The following is a 6827-nucleotide window of genomic DNA, read 5'->3' as shown; positions in this document are numbered from 1 at the left end:
GCATGTGGGAGGGCATCCAGGCCATTTCAGATTAACAAGAGCAGCAACACCTCATCAACTACCGTAGATGTGTCCTTCCTCAATGAGCTGAATGACTTCTATGATCACTTCGATAAGGACTATAAGGAGAAGGCTATTAAGACCAAACCCTCTGATGACCACTCACTCTCTCACACACAGACGTGCAGAGCGCACTGAGCCGTATCAACGCACGCAAGGCTGCTGACCCTGATGGCATACCTGGATGTGTGCTTCATGGACATCTTCAACCCTTTTCTGGCCCAAGCAGTTGTACCAGTGTTCTTTAAAACCACCTCTTTAATACCAGTGCCAAAATATTCCTTTCCAAAGTGCCTGAATGACTACCGCCCAGTGGCACTAACACCCAAAGTGATGAAGTGCTTTGAGGGACTGATCCTGGCACACCTCAAGAAACGTCTGCCCACCAAACTTGACCCACACCAATTTGCTTACCATAGCAACAGGAGTACAGAGGAAACTGTAGCCACAGCGCTGCACCGTGAACTCTCACATCTGGATGACAGGAACACCTATGCCAGAATGCTGTTTATTGACTTCAGCTCAGCATACATCTGTCATCCCCTCCAAGTTAATCACAAAACTTCTGGATCTTGGAATCAATACCTCTCTCTGTAACTGGATCATGGACTTTCTAACCAACAGATCCCAACATGTCAGGTCAGACTGCAACACATCCATCTCTGTCTCACTCAGCACGGGGATTCCCCAGGGATGTGATGAGCCCCGACATCTACTCCCTCTTCACCCATGACTGCAGACCTATATTTGGATACAATTCCATCATAAGGTTTGCAGATGACACAAAAGTGATTGGAGTCATGAGTGACAGTGATAAGTCTCAAGAGGTAAAACACCTAGCTGCATGGTGTGCTGACAACAACCTGCTCCTCGACACCAGTGAAACCAAAGAGATCATTGTGGATTTCAGGAAGGAGAAAAGAGACACCCATACCCTCCTCCATATCAACGGCATGGAAGTTGAATGAGTCTCCAGCTTCAAATTCCTGGGGACCCACATCTTTGAGAACCTGTCCCAACTAATACCCCCAACCTGATTAAGATGGCCCATTAGCGTCTCCTCTTTCTGAGGACTCTGAAAAAGAACCATCTGTCTGCTGACGTCCTGGGTAACTTCTACAGCTGTACGATAGAGCATCCTGAACCGCTGTGTGACAGTTTGGTATGGGAATTGCTCTGTCCCTGATTGCAAGGCATTACAGAGAGTGGTGAAAACCGCCCAACGCATCTCAGGCACTCAAATTCCTGCTATAGAGGATGTCTACAAGAAAAGAAGCCTGCATCGGGCGTGCAGCATTCTCAGAGACTCCTCCATCCAACTTACAGACTTTTCCAGCTCCTCCCCTTCAAGGTGCATTTCAGGAGCCTGCAGACCAAAACCAGCAGGTTCAGGAATAGCTTCTTCCCCACAGCGGTCACCCTACCGAACACTGTCCATAGGTTATCTTCACCACTCTCTTATCCTCTTATCCTCACCAGCACCTGTTCACTGCACTCCTCTCAGCTCTGTAGCAATTTGCATTTCTCATAGCTATATAACTGGTTATAACATACTCTCTTAAATAGCATCTGGCATCTAGTTACACTATTTATACTTGTATATTCTGTAAAATTCTGTATATTCTGTATAATTGTTCACATAACATGTCTATATTATCGATTCTGTAGATTTCTTTAATACACTTGTTTACAGTTTCATCTGTATAATCTGTATAACTGTTTCTATAACATCTTTTTATTATCCCTCCTGAGAGTTACTGTATAAAACATCTGTATGTTATAGTTCCATCTCTATATTGCCATCTGTTAATCATACTAATCACTACCTATTTGTACATAATCTGCACATAACAATTATCCACCATACTTGCACTAGCTGAAAAAAAAGGAAAATTGCATTTATCCTTTAATACTGGATTTATCTGTAAATACTGCACATTCTGTTCATATGCATGTCTACCTTTTTCACTTCTGATTAGATGCTAACTGCATTTAGTTACTCTGTATCCTTTCATGTGTAATGACAATATAGTTGAATCTAATTTAATCTAATGATGGAGTTGCATATACATTTATCCATAGTGGCTTTGCATGATGTATTGACTTTATACAGGCATGCAGCTCTGGAAACAGTCAGTAAGCAATACTGATATGAATCACACAACATGGCCAAGCTCTACATTTGGCAAGAAATTACACAGCGGGTTTTTCATTTTCTTGCTTGTATTTGGCAATAAAGATAATCTGCATAATTTGAATACATCTATGTGGGAAGAACAAATAAGTGGTGACAGTGCCCAAGTTAGATAAGCAGATTGTCTAGCAGTGTAATGTTGGTGCTCAAATTTAAGCAAAGAATGCTTTCTTCTTAGGACTTTGAGTATAATATCCAGCTCAGATTAGGCTATATTTATCATTTCATTATTGTTACTGTCATACCTTTTCATGAAAATGCAAACATGTACACATTTATTCCACCATTTCCACTCTAGCCATTTTGTTTCCTAAAGATTTGAGAGAAGTAACCCTGTTATTCATATGGTTTCAGTCAAAAGGGATCCCAAACTTAAGCAGCTATTTTTTATTATTCAGAAGTGAAATCATTATGTAAGCATTTTAAATAGTATGTATTTGCAATTTGTGTGTGTGTGTGTGTGTGTGTGTGTGTGTGTGTGTGTGTGTGTTACACATCACCTTTTCCACACATTTCCCTCGAAGCCTGTCGAGTGCTTTATAGAGCAGTTTTATACATATGACAGCAAAAATTGTCTTCCCTTCATATAAAATTGAGCACTGTAGATATGAGCAAAGCCAGATGGTGCTGAACATACTTTACCCTACAGAGTAACAGCTTTATGTATCCACATGTTTTTTCATCAGGTATGGTATAATTCTGTGGAACTGTGTTACACACAGATTACAATTACGTCCACAAAGAATACCCCTCTATGAATGAAAAATATTTTGTAAAAAAAAAAAAAAACAACCTATCAAGTATGTTTCTGAATTGATAGCAAACTTTATCTCATGGGTGGTAACATTTTCAATGAAAAGCAGAAAGCAATGTTATGTTTTTGTTTTGTTTTGCAACATCTCTTTTCTACTTTGTACACCGGTGACAAAATAGTCTTTTCTACTGGCAGCAACTGGACATTAGAACACAGAAGCAAATACAATTTTCAAGCAGTACATGGCAAACAAGCCTATCCAAAAGCTCTCAGTACCAGAATCTAGGAATCCTTTTGCTGCTGTGCTCTCATGTGCAACCCCTTAATTATTAACAGGAGGCTGAGTGAATTGAAATCTTGAAAATGACTTCCTGGGCTTTTGGCATGATTGGATTTTTATCATGTCCAGGGATGCTTGCAAGAAAAGAGACAACAACCACAGTCATCTACATGTTAAATTAATAGCAGCATGCTCTGTAAAGTTACAACCTGTTGCGGGTAAAGACTTTGTATTTGTCTTGACAAGCTAACTAGGGACTACAAACCTATAAAAGGAAAGCCTAAGCACTCACTCAAACCCTAAAAGGATTTTCATTTTAATCAACAATCATATTACAAACATAACGAATGGATCCATAAAAGAAAGGCACCACCATCTAGAAGTAGTACTATTTATGGGTAACATTGGCTTGACTGAGTTCAACAGTAATAGAACTATGGAGAAAGAGAAGAGGGGTGAATCTTAGATGACAATTCCACATAATTTCATCCATTTTCATATGTTACTAACTAACCTAAAAAGCAATGTAAATTAACTACTAAAATGCTGCACATTCGCAAGTGATTGCACCTGGAGGAAGGAAAATAACAAGAACATGTTGATCAGAAACATGCTTTGCACTTCATGTAATATGTCGTGTTTAGTCCCCAGAAGTTTTTCGTAATCCAGTTGCATCAACAATAAACAAAATTGTACAAGCCCTTGAAGCTCCAACCAGTGGTCTCATTTTCTCTCCTTAGCTCTTGAGGATTCATACATCGCATGGTTTATTCAATAATATAGACGTTTAATTAGATTAGGCAGCCCATTTGAATGTTACTGTGCTGGCAGAGTCATAGCAATATCATTTAGAATGCATCCCAACATGGAAATGTTGAAAAGCTATTTGCAAGGTCACTTGTCAAAAAAGATTTTAGAAAAAGTCAAAGTAATTGATTGCTCTTGACAAATAGGTGGAGGCGGACACATAACGATATGCCTGTTGTATAAACCTAGTGGATTATTATATTCAACAAACAACATAAAACTGACTGTAACAATCTCACTGGCTCATTTATATCATTTTATAAGTTAAATTACCTCAGAATATATGGCCTGCCAATGGGGAGGGATTTCTGTTCTTTCAATTCTATGTTACAGCAAATGTAATACAGCCTACTTAAGTTTTGTAGAGTGAGTTAAAAAGGAAATACAATTCATATCTTTTGGCATTAAGGACATTGTGACACACTGTATTCTCCGCCTCAGATGTTATCAGCCAATTAAATGGCTGTTACCATTTTTAGCAGTCACAACATTATGTAGCTGCTTTGTTTTCACCTTGAGTCTGTCTGTTTGTGTACTTGCATTGTGTATTCTGAATATGTGTTTCTACGTGAGTGAAAACGAGCAAGAGAGGGAAGAAGCACTCATAAAAATCATAACAACAACACTTGTACCCGAAACAAATCTCAAATCCTAGACTTGCAAGTATCAGTTATGGCATTTTGGAGTGTCAGCAAAAATATCGGTCACTACTGCCAATGGCAATTCTAATGATAATCACAGCCAGTCGGCAAAATAATGGCCAGAGGGGCACATGGATATGTCCCATCAGACATAGTTTAGCTGCACATAAAAGAATCTTGACATCAAAAAAATAAAAGTAACACATAACTCAAAAAGAAGTGAGCATTTCATATCATAGTTGCAAACTTATGCAAAAAACAACAACATAAATATTTCTGTGTAAGACATATCACAGAAATAAAGAACTATAACTGATTTGAAATGTCTCACACTACCTTTTTTGGTGTTGCTGATATTAGTGTATAACTCACCAGACATTGGTGAGTGACACTGTATACAGAAAGGCTTCTAGTTTGTCCATAGTTCAAACTATCATTATAGTATACTTTTGCAATGCTGTTTTGTTCTTAAACAATTTACAATTTACACTTGTTACAGAGTACAACACTAAAAGCAATATGCCTGACATATCTGTCAGTTGAGATGAAGAGTTTCTGCTTTTTTTCCATCTGGAGTCAGTGGCTCACAGAGACACTATCAAACACATGTTACCATATGCTGCATCATAGCAATCATTTCAATTATATCAGTATTGTTGAACAAAGTTGTTAATGTTTCTTCAGGTGGGCATCATCCACAAGGCGTATGATGGGTATCATTTTAGCTTATCAAAAAACCCAGCAGTGCGGTGGTTTGTGCTTCTGCCTAACAGAAAGAAGGTCCCTGGTTCAACAGGTTTCCTTTCTGTGCGAAGTTTGCATGCTCTCCCCGAGTGTCCATGGGTGTCCCCCAGGTTCTCTAAATGAGAGCCGAAAAAAGGTTGGTCTACGGTCGTTTGTCCCTGTATGTGGCCCTCTAACTGACTGGCGACGGGTCCGCGGTGATCCCTACCTTTTGCCCAATGGCAGCTGGGATAGGCTCTAGCCTCCCATGTCCCTGACTGATATGGCGGGGTAGATAAAAAATGAATTAATGTTAAAAACCCCTCCGTGAGCTGCTACCTTAACATGGTGGAGGGGTTTGCGTGTCCCAGTGATCCTGGAAGCTATGTTGTCGAGGGCTTTATACCCCTGGAAGAGTCACCCAAGACAAACAGGCCCCAGGTGAAGGACCAGATAAAGTGTGGCTCAGAAGACCTCCCATGAAGAAGACAATCATATGACCCAGTTTTCCCTAGCCCAGACACAGGTTACTCCCCCCCAGGGGCAGGCTTAGGGATGGGACTTGGTGATGAGTGCCTGGTGGTCGGGTCTTTACCCATGGGAATCAGGCCCTCTCCCCCTGGGCTCACCACCCGCAGGAAGGGCCAAGGCGGTTGGGTGCAGTGTGAGCCGGGCGGTAGCTGGAGCAGGGGACTTTGGCGGTCTGACCTTCGGCTGCAGAAGCTATCTCTTGGGTCGTGGAATGTTACCTCTCTGGTGGGGAAGGAGCCCGAGTTGGTGTGCGAGGCTGAGAGATCATCTGTGGGGGAAATTAATTTCCCCCCAGACATAGGGTGAGAAGTTCGGTCATCCAGGGCTGAGCTTGAGCTCCTCCGCGTTGAGAGGAGCCAGATGAGGTGGCCTGGGCATCTAGTCAGAATGCCTCCTGGACACCTCCAGGAGGGACGTATTCCGGGCTTGTCCATCTGGGAGGAGACCACGGGGAAGACCCAGGACACGCTGGAGAGACTATGTCCCCAAGCTGGCCTGAGAACGCCTTGGTGCCCCCACAGAGGAGCTGGGCCATGTGGTCGGGGAGAGGGAGGTCTGGGCCTCACTGCTCTGGTTGCTGTCCCCACAACCTGACTCTGGATAAGCAGGAGAAAATGGAGTGATGGATGGATGGATGGATTTTAAAACTCCCCTGGGATCTCAGAATTGTAAGCTCGTGATTTGCTGTATGAAAAGTAACACTTGAAAACCAGTATAATTATTGTTGGACTCCTTGAGTTGATATAGAAAAAAATAATGTTAACAATGATGGATCAAATTAATTTCCTTTTTTGCCCTTTTTTCTGCTCTAGTCTTACATTGAACATGGAAAGCATC

This window comes from Fistularia commersonii, chromosome 3 (assembly GCF_037954325.1).
Source record: "Fistularia commersonii isolate RoL2024-O1a breed Wild chromosome 3, RoL_Fcom_v1.0, whole genome shotgun sequence".
Classification (NCBI taxonomy): domain Eukaryota; kingdom Metazoa; phylum Chordata; class Actinopteri; order Syngnathiformes; family Fistulariidae; genus Fistularia; species Fistularia commersonii.
The sequence above is the reverse complement of the archived record's forward strand: the minus strand, read 5'-3'. Positions refer to the sequence as shown.